Here is a 12,575-nt window from a genome sequence, read left to right as displayed (position 1 = left end):
GACAACCGCGTTAGACGACGAAGGAACATCTTCTTGCGTCTCTACCTCGGTTTGTGGCTCTTGAACTTCATCAAGTTCAAAATTTCTCCCACTCTGTCTCTTAGAAATAAAGTCTCTTTCTAAGAAGACAGCCTCGCAAGACACAAACACTTTGTTATCTTGAGGTTTGTAGAAGTAGTATCCTCGAGAATTCGAGGGGTAACCTACAAAGGTGCATTTTTCGGATCTTGGGGCAAGCTTGTTGTCAGTCTTTGTCTTGACGTAAGCATCACATCCCCAAATTTTCATGTAGGATAGATTAGGAACTCTTCTTTTCCACATCTAAAATGGAGTCTTTCCGGTGGCCTTAGTGGGACTATTATTCAAAGATATAATTTTAGTTTGGATTGCAAATCCCCAAAACGAGTTTGGTAACTCGGTTTGACTCATCATGGATCGAACCATATCAAGTAGGGTTCGATTTCTCCTTTCGGCAACACCATTGAGTTGTGGTGTTCCAGGTGGAGAAAGTTGTAATATAATACCTCAACCTTTCAAGTGTGAATCGAATTCAAGGCTAAGATATTCTCCACCACGATTGGAACGTAGTGCTTTTATCTTTTTGTCCAATTGGTTCTCTACTTTGTTTTGAAATTCCTTGAATTTCTCAAACGCTTCACTCTTATGTTTCATTAAATAGACATACCCATGTCTACTCAAGTCGTCGGTGAAGGTTATAAAGTAGTCATAATTTCCTCGAGCGGTGATACTCATTGGTCCACACACATCGGTATGTATGAGTCCCAATAGTTCACTAGCTCGTGTCCCTTTACCACTAAAAGGATTACGAGTCATTTTGCCAAGAAGGCAATATTCGCATGGTCCATATGATTGAAAATCAAATGGTGTAATCACATTAGTCGAAATTAATCTTTTGATGCGATTCTCGTTTATGTGACCTAATCGACAATGCCAAATGAACGCTTCATTTGGGTCACTTGATTTGAGTTTCTTTGATTGAATGTTATAGATATCATTAGTCGGATTCGAGGTTTCTAAAATGTAAATGCCATTAATAGAAGAAGCTTGGCCTATAACTAAGTCGTTCCTTCAAATAGTACAACGATTGTTCTTAATAACAAAACAAAAACCGTCCATGTCTAACATAGCGATTGAAATAATGTTTTTAGAGAGTGTAGGCACATAAAAACAATTATGTAAATACAACTCAAATCCATTAGGCAAAGCTAATACATAAGTTCCTTTGGATTCGGCCGCTACTGGAGCTCCATTTCCAAGGCGTAGATCCACATCTCCTTTGTTAAGCCTCTTCACGTCTCTTAAACCCTGTAAATGATTAAAAAGGTGAGAACCACAACCGGTATCCAGTACCCATGTCGTAGTGGAAGTATAATTTATATCAATAACATAAATTTCGTTAGGAATTTTACCTTTTGGAACGATGATTCCTTCCCTTATATTTCGCAAATATACGGGACAATTCCTAAGCCAATGTCCCATGTCATAGCAATAATGGCACTCATCATCAACTTTCTTGATGTTTTTCACTTTCTTTCCCTTCTTCTTGAACTTTTTGCCCTTTGAAGCAAGAACTTGATTGCTTGAGCTCCCACTAGTTTTGGCATCTTTATCTTCCAGAGACAAAGATCCTATAGATTGTATGAGGCGGTCTTCCTGAGACCGGCTCACACGAGATCTAGTAGTATTAGGTGGTCTAGTAGAAGTGATGAAGTTAAGGTTTCCATCCGAACCTATCCCAAAATGAAGTTCTCTAGTAGTGTCGAAATCATTGTTGGAGAAAACGTCGTCAAAAACATTGTGGCATGACTCAATAGTTATCGGTGCGGTAGCGTTTCATGGATTCATTGTAATGAACTACAAGTATGGAGGAAAAGGAAATATTAACAATTGTCTTTTTGAATCATACTCGTAAATAAATTAACAACATATGAGCATTTATATAGTGACCTCTACCCAACTATTATAAATGATTCCGAGATCCAAATTCATATTAACTTGGGCACGGGATAGCCGATGAAACCCTTATCAATATAACTCGGTGGACTAACTCTTTAATCGATTCTACTTTTAGAATTATCGGTCGATAAAATTACTCTAATATTTATCTATAGCCCGGAAAACATGCGACTACGGTCACTAATACTTCCGTTGAGGTCAATCCAAATTTCAAATAAATGTGTCCATGATCCAAATTCACATCAACTTGGGCACGGGATAGCCGATGAAACCCTCATCAACACGAATTCGGTGGATAGACATTTATCACCCACTTCCCCTACGTAACAAGGTTTGTACCCCGGGATGGCCGAGTGCACTCCCTCGCGAAATAGGTTTTCATGGTTTCTACTTTTTGGTAAGGCTATGTCTCAATTGTTTATTTTTAGCGAGAGGTCATGTCAATTTATTATCTATCACGTTTTAAGTGAACTAAAGCGGTGAACTACGATAATTTTAATTGACAAGGTCGATAAACTCGATTAAAATGACAATGCATGTTTTAGTTATGGCGATTTAGCGATGCATGCAACATATAAATAAAATGCCAAGCATAAATAAAATCCTAGTATGGCCTTCCTAAAATAGAAAATCTAATTAACTATTACATATTCGGAAACCAACTCCATTGGTCCCTTGAACTTCGGTTTAGGCACACATCTCGAGGTAACACCGTCTTTATGTATCGTCTTCCTTGAGTGACACCGTCTTCAAGGAACTCCGAAATAATTAAATTACATAACAAATTACATAATTTCCTATTATACATTTGTAATTAAAATAAAATAAATCTATTAAATTACAAAACGGTGATACAAGATCACAATAAATTACAACAGAATCGATATTCCCATACATTTCGGGTAATACCAATTAAAAACTAATGCCATACTAAATAAAAATTACATAATTCAAAAATTACATAAAATAAAATTATGACAATCATAAATAAAATTCAGCATTATAATATGTATGAACATGCCCAATTTTATGCTAAATCGCCTTTAAGGAGTCAATATCGTATATTAAACGGTTTTTACGGATTTGCGTGATTCAACGTTTTATAATCACACTAATTACATAAATTCATATTTATGCACAAGTTAATTACCCTAACCTCTTAGGACTCAAAATTAGTCTCCACTAACTATTTGACTATAATTAACTTATATTACTTAAAATTGTTCATTAATGGACTCAAAATTATAATAAAATGCTATAAACTCCAAATAAATCATAAAAATTTCAAATAAATTCAAAATTTGAAATTTAAACTCATGAACATTCTGGAAAAATACCATGACACTCATAATGTTCAAAAACTTAGGTTAAAAATTTTGAAAAATTATCGGAAAAACTATGTTGCGGATTATCGTATTTATCAATTATAATCATAAAAACATGAGAAAAAATTATATTCATCAACTTTTCAATTTTAGATCTGAAAAAATAATAAAATGCAACATGTGACGTTTTTCCTTAGTCATGAAGTATGTTTTTGTAACACCCCCTCATACCAAGGTACCTTACCAGGACTACCCAAGCATGAAAGGCTGTTACCATCTCAGTTGCCCGAGGTTAGTATATATCAAAAGCGTCCGTCCTAAACACATTTATTAGAAGTACTGTAAAGTATTAATGTTTACAACAATCCAATTCCAAACCAAAACCAATAAAGTGAATACAACTGAGGACAACTACAAAATCATAGCTAAGACTCGTGGATCGTGATACTACAACCGGTGATGACGACTTCCCCATGACCGCCCAAGCTCACCAAATGCAATACCTGTCAAGTCTGCTCACCATCCCCGAATGGATCACCGCAGTTTTACAAAAAACAACAACAACGGGGTCGTACCATTCAATCAATGTAAGACAACAAACAATATAACCGGATGATCATCCTCCATAGTAACCGACTACACACCGAAGTGTGTAGCCCCGCCAGATTACCCATCGCAACAGGTAATCCACTCCGCCGAGGTGACCGCATGATCCATCCCCACCAAGTCGGCTCATCAACGAGCGACTAACAATCCCTGTCCCTTAATGTGCACATCCCCTCCCGTGACGGGTTCCACGGAGGGCGAACTAGGGTGTGAAGCCACTCCCGCAAGTTACTCCACCGCAAACAATACACACATCACAGTACCACAGCTGTCACAACACCACCACCGTCACAAGACAATCACATCACCACCGCCACCACAACACCCATACTCCGATGATCAGCAGATAACCACAATTATAATACAATCACAATCTTAAATCAATTAACAGTAAACTGAGTAGGGAAACCCTACCTTTTCGCAATCCAAGCACACATAAGCAATCAATAGTAGTTCCTCATGACACCGTCACCTACATACAATAATCACATATAATTCCAATTACCACATCGCACAAAATCCCTTTTCCCCAAATCACAAATTAGGGCAAAATCCTAAAAGACCAATTAATGAATCTTACGAAATTAGAGGCTTACCGACACAATCGACACAAGGAAAGATGAACTAGACTCACGAACGATCCACACCAAAGGGAGAGATTTGGAGAAGATTAGAGCGCCGTTGAGTGATATGTTGTGGAACAGTGTAATTAGAAACTGATTTACGTTTTATTATAACCTTAATCATCTCCAAATCAAACCGCTGAAATATTACCCGTCAGACCGGATACTCGGTCGAGTGTCGAGTATACTCGGCCGAGTACACTCTACTCGGTCGAGTATTACTCATACTCGGCCGAGTATTCCTAGGCAGAAGCAAAACAAAACACCAACACACTTTACTCGACCGAGTAGGCCATACTCGGTCGAGTACCGGCCTATAAAATCCGTAGTGTTACAATCTTCCCTCCTTAAAAAGAACTTCGTCCCCGAAGTTCCAACCCAACCTATAAAACATGGACACCTAACACTAACTCCACCAACCCCTCTTCCTTCCACAACATGGCTCACGATATCATCTCAACTATAGCATAACCTCCCAATACTAACTCCCTAATACTATCAGATACCTACAACCTAAATGTTGCCAACTCTATCTTAGTTCATAACGCTCACTAACATCCTCAATTACCAAGACAATCCACCACACAAGATCAACCATCAAAACGGAATGTTACATTCTACCATCCTTAAAACGAACTTCGTCCTCGAAGTTTACTTCACACACATACACATCCTCACACAAACCGTTAACACTATCAAAGTTTACTCACACTCCTAAACATCATACTACTACCACCATTGCCTGTAATAAAATCAACCCCAACATAAATCCATCCTTTTCTCCACACCAACACTCAAACTTCCAATTATACTATAACATGTATAACCATCAAACTCTCTTTGTTGCATCCTACTCCTCTTAAGACAAATGTTACGTCCTCGTAACTTACTAATACTAGATCCCTAACTATATATCTTCTCATTATCCTCATCACGACCGCATGTCAACGATATCCGCCTATAGCCTCGACACCTAATACATCTACTCCTATATCCAAGGTTCTCTTACTCTAGCAGCTCTCGTCCCTCCAATTGTTTGTACTCACATAACATAGATCATAAAATCCTCAATATAACCACCACTCCATCTCTTCCACATTACCACAAAACAACATACTTCTATATACTTATACACTCATCTCCATGATCTTAACTCACAATCCACAATCGTTACGTACGCTCACACTATATCCTCAAGTTCTTTACTTCACTACCGCAAAACTCATACATCACTTAGCATGACACTAATTCCCCAACACCCTACACTCACTGTCTCAACAAAGGATTATGAACTACCTGCACCTTTCAGGTCATAAACCACACATGTTTTACGAATCACTTGCCATTACCCTGTTTACTAAAGCCTTATCTAGAACAAGATCAAAATTACTGTAACAATCTCTCACAAACGTGTCCCATCAACAGAATATCACTATACCATGACAACAACGAAAACATATACAACTCTATTTCATATCATACTCTACCCTCATTCCCAAACTTAACCTGATAAAGAAAACATCAATAAACAAGACAATGTCTATCCGCACAAACCGAAACTCGCAGGAGCAACATCAAACAAAACAACAATCTATGTATAACTGGTATGTACTGTCGAAACTCGAATCATAATCATCCCGCCTACTCCACCACAACCGGTGATGGCATCGCAACACCGCCACCAACAGCCGCACCGCAATGCGAAAATGCCCGCATCACGACATGAAGTACCATGCCCGGATCACCACTCGAGGCACAACAACCACATCGATAAACATCACAATCACATATAATTCCCATAAACACTGACTCAGTATGACATTTCGAACAAGAAAACTCATTCAAAACCGTTTTACTAAATTATAACACAACATATTATACGGAATAAATCGACAAGAACCTCATGATGAACATCATCCTTACCATTTCACGGAATAAACATGTATCATCAATACACATACAATTTTAACTATCCATGCCAGATCAATCAAATTATTACCTTTTTAACCTCATTCCATTAGTATACTGTACCCAACATAAATTACAAAACATTCGTATAACAACTTTATAATTATCACACCATACCACTTCTTGTGAGGTCAGAACCTCACACAAACATTTACACATATCATAGACCCGTAATCACATCCAACTAGTCAATCCTGATCACGTAAGTTACCCCCCGATAAAGGTTACCTCTCGCTTGAGTTTAACTCGTATGCCCCTCATAACACATTCTCCCATTCGCATATCCATCACCCCCTGCCAAATGTAACCATATCATTAATACTCAACTACTAATAACTGCCTCATATAACCACATCTTATGCTCTCTCACAACCATACATATCAACTTGATCTCTACAAAAATCAACCTCTTTAGAATTGCTACCTTTCTAATATACCATCACCCTTAACCACTAGTCACAAACGATAACACTACTATTGTCCGGACATCAACCTCTTACACTCATCTCTAAACATCACGATTTCTTTCCTAACTTTGGTTAACATCACTAATAACAAACATCAAATCCATTAACAAAATTACCTCAACGTTCTTCCCAATACTATTCTTAATTGTATTATTACCCGACTCACCACCAAGATTTTATATCGTGCAATTCTCTACCCAACTTTTACTTTACTTAATTCCTCGAAACTCCTGACTAATCAACGTTGTTCGGAAACTCCTATATAAACATTAACTCAAATCCTCATGATAGTATCATACATCTCGACGATTCCTTACTTTATATCACATAACTCCGGTGAACATTTTCTTAGTTTTACTCCCCTCATTCTTTTCTTTTTACACTCGACAAAAGCAATTAACCACTCAACTCCTTATTACCTCTTACCTAACTCTTTAATGCTCCGGTTACCTTCTCATTGCTCCAAAACTCACATCTCATTATTTCATATCGATATCATCTAACTCTTTCTTACCATAAATATTCTCTTATTATGCTATCACTCACCCTTGTCACCAATCCATCCATAGAATCAACGTTTATTTGTTCAAACAATTGCATCTCCCTTTTTACATCTCTAGAAATCAAAATTCATTTTATACCGTTAATTGCCCAAGGAAATCACACGTTAGTTTCACCTCTTGATAACACCAATTCCCAAATTCGACCACTATCTACCCATCGCGGCATAACTCGATCTCACTATACAACATTTGTTTTCATCCCTCTATAACGGCCTTTTCCCACATATATCCTTAACCAACACAATCTTAACCGTCTCCCTCCATAAATCCTTACACATACCACTATATCACTATTCACATCCCTCATCTTAATCTTTTCTTTCTCACGTTTCTTTACACCCACATCACCCTTGCTCATATATACTTACTTTTATATTACTCAACACACGACTATATCACTCACCATATCTCAAAAAAACATGCTCTTTGCCTCAATTAGCTCACATTCTTCCTTTTTCTTTTTCCACTATCTCCCACATGTCTTCCTTATCCAACACATGTTCCTCATAAGCCATCATTCTCCATGTCATAACTTCCGGTAACTTACGTATCAAGACCGTCTCACATATAAAAGGATGCGTTAAGACTCAAAACATACATGTGTATATACCCTACGACTCAAAACAATGTAAAAACATAGCCACCGGCTCAAAACAAAAGTAAGATCATAGCCACCGACTCAAAGTGGCCGCCCAATGAGGTACTCAGTCGAGTACATAACATACTAGGTCGAGTACAAGGTACTCGGTCGAGTAACTATATTACTCGATCGAGTTTTCGACTCCAGAAGCAAACTCAATTGTCGCAGAAGGATTACTCGGTCGAGTATTGGGAATACTTGGCCGAGTAGACCTTACTCGGTCGAGTATGAGACTACTCGGCCGAGTTAACGACTCCAGACGCTAAACAGTATTATCACAGAGAGATTACTCGGCCAAATATGGAATACTCGGTCGAGTATAAAAGATACTCGGCCGAGTAGGGACTACTCGGTCGAGTATCGGCGCAGTTCTCAGCACCGTCCAGTTTTCGTAAAACAGTCATATCTCACTCGTTACTTGGTCATTCTGGGCGTGTGACCTATCGTTAGAATCGTAAGAGGACAAGCTATCACCTCAACTTGGAATCACAGCAATATCATTTCTAGAACTCGACTTATGACAGTTTTAAGACAACTCTTCCAAAAATCGGTTTGTATACAAATCAAAATTCCTTAACAAAACAACTTAAACATGCATAAAACAAATAATAACGACCCAATACTTCTAAAAACCAGTACAGAGGTGAACTTTTATCATACCCACATGAAAATTAAACACGACATTCATATGCATAGGCGCATGACCTTAATCACATGCTAGTACCAACAACCAAACATTAACATTATCATGATTATGTACCCATGTACCACTACTCTTTTGAAAGCCACATAATAACCACTTAACATGCCAACATATTTCATACCAAATCCGTTTCAACAAGTTTCACCATGTCTTACACATGTTCCCACACATCTCACTTCCTTTCACATGATTCAACCATTCAAGTTACACATACCACAGACACGCATCGAAAAGACTCACAACAAATTCCCCCTGATGACCGGCTTGAGATTGTGAGGGCCATAGTGCGACTTCGGGACGTCTCCCAAGTCTTTGCGGTAGCTCCAAACAACTCTCCCCGGGTTCATTTTATTTAGACTCCCTAAGTTCATTGGGTTCATTAGTTTTAGGTGCCGAATCTTGGCTCGATACCACTTTGTAACACCCCCTCATACCAAGGTACCTTACCAGGACTACCCAAGCATGAAAGGCTGTTACCATCTCGGTTGCCCGAGGTTAGTATATATCAAAAGCGTCCGTCCTAAACACATTTATTAGAAGTACTGTAAAGTATTATTGTTTACAACAATCCAATTCCAAACCAAAACCAATAAAGTGAATACAATTGAGGACAACTACAAAATCATAGCTAAGACTCGTGGATCGTGATACTACAACCGGTGATGACGACTTCCCCATGACCGCCCAAGCTCACCAAATGCAATACCTGTCAAGTCTGCTCACCATCCCCGAATGGATCACCGCAGATTTTACAAAACAACAACAACGGGTCGAGTACCATTCAATCAATGTAAGACAACAAACAATATAACCGGCTGATCATCCTCCATAGTAACCGACTACACACCGAAGTGTGTAGCCCGCCGCGATTACCCATCGCAACGGGTAATCCACTCCGCCGATGGGTGACATGATCCATCCCCACCAAGTCCAGCTCATCAACGAGCGACTAACAATCCCTGTCCCTTAATGTGCCCATCCCCTCCCGTGGCGGGTTCCACGGAGGGCGAACTAGGGTGTGAAGCCACTCCCGCAAGTGACTCCACCGCAAACAATACACACATCACGCACCATTTTGTCACAACAACACCACCGTCACAAGACAATCACATCACCACCGCCACCACAACACCCATACTCCGATGATCAGCAGATAACCACAATTACAATACAATCACAATCTTAAATCAATTAACGAGAACCGAGTAGGGAAACCCTACCTTTTCGCAATCCAAGCACACATAAGCAATCAATAGTAGTTCCTCATGACACCGTCACCTACATACAATAATCACATATAATTCCAATTACCACATCGCACAAAATCCCTTTTCCCCAAATCACAAATTAGGGCAAAACCCTAAAAGACCAATTAATGAAACTTACGAAATTAGAGGCTTACCGACACAATCGACACAAGGAAAGATGAACTAGACTCACGAACGATCCACACCAAAGGGAGAGATTTGGAGAAGATTAGAGCGCCGTTGAGTGATATGTTGTGGAACAGTGTAATTAGAAACTGATTTACGTTTTATTATAACCCTAATCATCTCTAAATCAAACCGCTGAAATATTACCCGTCAGACCGGATACTCGGTCGAGTGTCGAGTATACTCGGCCGAGTACACTCTACTCGGTCGAGTATTACTCATACTCGGCCGAGTATTCCTAGGCAGAAGCAAAACAAAACACCAACACACTTTACTCGACCGAGTAGGCCATACTCGGTCGAGTACCGGCCTATAAAATCCGTAGTGTTACAGTTTTAGCAATTATTCACTAATTAAGTCACTATTTATGCTATTTTTCATCAAAAATTCATAAATCATGCATAAAGACTTCAATATAGCCTATTATTTTACACACATCTTATAAAATTGCATGTGACAACATACTAAATTTATATGACCAAATTCGATATTTATCTCATATTAACCTATTTTCAATTAAATTTGATTTTTATCATGAAAAATCCAAATTTCGAACATAAGAACTCCAAAAATTATGAAGATTTACAGGTTATCTGAAAATAATATATGTGAAAACATATCAAAAAAACCACTGAAAAATTCGAAGTTTAGCTAATTTTAGTCCGAAAATGACATTTTAATCATAAAATCACATTTTTAATGCCATTATTAGATAAGATGAACAATAAAAACCATAAATTAACCAAAATATCCTAAATACATTTTAGGATCAGAAACTTTAACATGCATAATTTATTTCGTGATATATTATAATAACACAAATTTATAAGTTTTATATGTTAATCGTATAACTCGGAAAAACTATAACCGATTTGCATGCAAACAACCTTATGCTCTTGATACCACTAGTTGGAAATTTATAACTCATTACTATACATATTCATATATGTGATGATTTAATTTAGTCATAAAATTAAATGTTGATCTTATGCATGCAAACAATAAAAGAATAAGGAATAAATCATCATTCTTACATAGGTATTTCGGATAAGGACACAAGAGAGTTCTCCTACTCACTTGTTCTTGAGCTCTCCTAAAATGGATGAACAAAGGATTCAAGTATAGAATCCCTCCCAAGGAATAATACCCAAGATATTCTCTTAACAAAATTAATAATATTATTACTAGAACAATATTAATTTAAATAAAATTGACCCAAAATCCTTATTTTTGTTCTCTTATTTCGGCTAAGAGGAGGAAGAAAAAGGAAGATTTTTATCTCTCTAAAAACCTCTTATTTTAGATGATTGAATGAATAATAATTCACAAGTTTTGCATGTAGTGAATTAGATGGAAAAATGAGCAAAAGACCCTTGGCCTTTTGTCAAGGAAAACCGGGTAGGAGGGGGAGGGAATGGCCAATGCATGCACAAGGTTGTCTTCACAAGAGCAAGTAGGTATGCATGGCTAGTATTAGGCTAATATGATTATGTTTACCACTTACTTAATTAACATAATAATTCCCTAATACACCCCATTATTTCGGTCCATTTAGAGATAAAATGGATTCCATTTTATCTTTATCAATTTGTTAATTTGTCATATGTCACATGTCACATGTCACATAAAATTGTTATGCATTTTTAACATATTAAAAATCAACGTATTAATAAAAATACGTCATATACAAAATTGACTTAGTAATTCATAATTACTTGTACCAAAATATTTTACCAATTATAAATCACAACATCTTGTATTTATAATAAATTATTCATTCAAATGCAATTGTTTCCTTAAACAATAATTTCATCTAAGTAATAAAATAATTCGATCACTTAGACCGTATCTTATTTAATCAGATTATAATGAGATACGTAAATATTACTTCCAAAATCGTCCGTCAATTTTAAGTAATTTAATTAACCTGTATCGTCATACGATCAATTAAATGATCAATTAAGAGTATTATCCTTTAGGTATGACCTAAGGGGATCAACTGATCACCACCGTCGCACGACAGTAATGTCAAACTCTAGTCAGTCAATCATTACCGATATGTGTGGACTAGTTGACAGTAAAAATACTTCCCAAATGTATTCTTTAAAATGAGACTTAAACATGGGATCATTGTGATCGACAGTTGTGATCGCATTATTGTCGGAGGACACATATTCCAACAATGGGTTCATAGGGGATTCATGGGAGTTGATCATACAAACATGTTCACAAAGTTGCAAGCAATAAATGTTGTAAAGGAACCGAGTTGG

Source organism: Silene latifolia, chromosome 9 (assembly GCF_048544455.1).
Source record: "Silene latifolia isolate original U9 population chromosome 9, ASM4854445v1, whole genome shotgun sequence".
Lineage (NCBI taxonomy): Eukaryota > Viridiplantae > Streptophyta > Magnoliopsida > Caryophyllales > Caryophyllaceae > Silene > Silene latifolia.
The sequence above is the reverse complement of the archived record's forward strand: the minus strand, read 5'-3'. Positions refer to the sequence as shown.